The 3,201-nt window shown below is 33.9% G+C and overlaps 1 pseudogene; it reads left to right on the top strand.

Annotated features, from left to right (window-relative positions):
• Positions 1–730: 730 nt before the first annotated feature.
• On the top strand, positions 731–2,790 carry LOC149195067 (delta-aminolevulinic acid dehydratase, chloroplastic-like; annotated as a pseudogene).
• The last annotated feature ends 411 nt before the right edge of the window (positions 2,791–3,201 follow it).

The raw sequence follows: 3,201 nt of genomic DNA, 5'->3' as shown, positions 1-3,201 counted from the left end.
TAAAATAAATTGCATACAATGTTCTCATTATAAATCCAAATGCCAATCCTTGAATTCTATGGTCTGCTCAAGAAACCAAACACAAATAAAAGAGGAAGCTTTACATGGAATCAGAGGTCTGAGAGTTAATTATCTTTTTTGCAATCATGGCATTACCTCAACAACAAAGCGAGCCTAGATCTTGTCACTGTAAGCTTCCATGACTCCCTTTAAAATCATAAGCCCCAAGCCTCAAATGATATCAGCTATTTCAAGGAAGAGCCCCTGCTCTTCACAAAGAATCTACAATATTGGTGAAAACCAACACAAGATAACATGACATTTTTAAACCATGTCTCAAAATAACAAAAATGAGTTATTGAATGCAATATAAAAACCTTGTTAATCTAAGAAATTAACTGACCTCTATAAGCAATTCTCGGGGCTAACTCATATTTTCCACTATGATAGGGCACTGCATAGTTTGAAGACCCAATTCCACTACCCATCTTGCACCACTTTCCAGGTTACCTTTTGAAATAAATCAACCATCCTTATCAAGCACCTACGTAGTTTCCAAGGTAGTAAACAATTACACTTGACTGGAAAGTTTACAGTGATATTTTTCCTTTTTTAGCTGTTGGAAGAAGCAATTTATCAGTTGGAGCAAAATAGTCACTGCGTGGATGGACAATACATAAACAAGCACAAGAAGATCGGAATTGCAAATGTAAATCCCCAGTATATCAAAATGACAATGTAATATTTTAGAGCTCCAGTAAACACCAAGAATGGAGTGTCAAGTTAAAGTAACATATATATGTTTTGATTTTCTTGGTAGCCAATGTTGAAACATCCTTGTCGCAACCACAAATGAACTACTCCGAGAGATTCCTTCTAGGAAACAACTATATCTCTTGCAAATTTTATCCTTCCCCTTTTCATTCATGAAGGTTAGTGAACAATTTGTTGCTTTTGTATTTTTGATATAAAACAATTTGTTTCTATGGTATCTTTGATATAATAAATATTTGAGGTAATCCCCATGTAGATTTTTTAATTTGTTTCTTATTTCTCTAACAAGAACACAAAACAAGCTTTTTCTAAATCAGAGTTGCTATTCTTTTTTAATTAACAGGGGAAGAGGATAGCCCAATAGGAGTAATGCGAAGTTGTTTCAGGCTCGATTGGTGGAATGGGTTGATTGAAGAGATTTTGAAAGACTACATTATAAGAATATTAATTTCTGATGGATATTTTCTATTAAATGATCATGCTTTCATATTCATGCATGATGAGCTAGTCACTTAGTTAGAATATTCAACTTATTTTGTTCACAACATTTTTTCCAATTCAGTTTCACCATCTTGACACTATTGAATCTAAGGTCAAATTTGTTGGTATTATGCAGGTATATAAGGCTCGCAATGTTGGTGTTAACAATGTGGTTCTTTTCCCTAAAATTTCTAATGCACTGAAGGTTTGAATGTCCAGTATTTTGTTGTGCATGGTATTTTCTTTTCTTTTTTCTAGTTAGCAATTACTGAACTAGAACGCTATTTAATCAGTCATCCACTGGGGATGAAGCCTACAATGAAAATGAAAATGGTCTTGTACCTAGAGCCATAAGACTTCTCATGGACATGTATCCAGATCTGGTAAGATTTGGATCTTAATGTGTTTACCATCACACTTTAATTCTTCTTCAAAACTTGACATGGTGTATAATATGTAGGGCACAAAGAATTGATGCTTCTTTGTTTCTAGGTGATTTACACTAATGTTGCTTTGGACCCATAGTTGTCTTATCGACACAATGGAATTTTTAGAGAAGATGGTAAGCCTTATAATTTCTTAATTTATTCTTTTGCCATTTCTATGTTTATTACTTTTTCCTTGGGATGTAACTTTCAGTGTTTCTACATATGCGTGTTTTGTTTAGGGGTGATAATGAATGATGAAACAGTCCATCAGCTATGTAAGTAGGTCGTTGCCCAGGTAAATCTTCTTCCCTCATGTTCTTTCACTTCATTTAATGTGCATTGTGTTCAAATCTTCTTGTTGACTTTTATTTTACTTACTCTTATTCCTTGATTGCATAGCACTAGTGATTTGCAAATGGTATGTTGAGACAGGCTCAGGTAGGAGTTGATGTTGTAAGTCCAAGTGATATGATGGATGGGCGTGTTGAAGCCATTCGAGTTGCATTAGATAGAGAAGGTTTTCAAGATGTGTCTATTATGTCATATACAACAAAGTACCTTCTTGACCTTTCATTAAACCATCTCATTATTGTTCTTACACTTACTTCCTACTCTTAATTGTAGAATGTGATGTTTCAATAAAGACTTATGGAGATCACAGTTCCATGAATGTTATGAACTTGTGTCTTTAAATAGATATGCAAGTGCATTATGGACCTTTCAAAAAAGCTCTTCATTCTAACCCACGATTTGGAGACAAGAAAACATATGATGTCTTACCATTTTCTAAGTTTTATTTGGTATGCTGTAAGAATTCAGGATTACTTTTGAATGAATACTTCCATTTAATTCAACTTCAATAAGTAGTTATCATATGAATCCTAGAAACCACTAAGAATCTCTTATTGAATCTGGTACTAATGAAGACAAGGGAGTTGATATTCTAATAGTATGCATGCTTTCTATTGTGTGTTTTTGCTTAACAAACATGATCTTGTTACTCTTTTTCACTTTCAAGCTCTCTATTGTGAGATTCAAATGGCTTTAATGTTTTGAAGGATAGGTTAGGCCAGCTATGCCCTATTTGGATGTGATCAGGCTTCTTTGAGATAACTCATCATAATTTACTGATATCTTCATACCAAGTAACATGGATTCACCTATATAATGATTGATCAATTTGACTAGAATTCATATGCTTCAAAGAAAGCCGTATTAGGAAAAGTTTACACTTCCTGTCAAGGAATTTATGCTAATTTCCAAGTTCAGATTATTGACAATATTTTGAAAATGGTTGAACATTATGGGAGAAAACACAACAAGGTCTTAACAACTTGCGGTGTTATTATTTTTTCATTTTTGTTAACCATAATCTTATGGGAATGATCCTCTTCCTTCAATCACTGTGAGGAACCAAGCCCAATGTGAGGAACCAAACCTAATGTGAGGAATCAAGCCCACTTGTCTCTACCATTCATCAAGGTAAGGAGTGAGTCATAGCATATACAACAACATTTGG

This window comes from Pinus tabuliformis, chromosome 2_2, assembly GCF_031772625.1.
Source record: "Pinus tabuliformis cultivar Carrire ecotype Pingquan chromosome 2_2, CPIR1, whole genome shotgun sequence".
NCBI lineage: Eukaryota > Viridiplantae > Streptophyta > Pinopsida > Pinales > Pinaceae > Pinus > Pinus tabuliformis.
The sequence above is the reverse complement of the archived record's forward strand: the minus strand, read 5'-3'. Positions and strand labels throughout refer to the sequence as shown.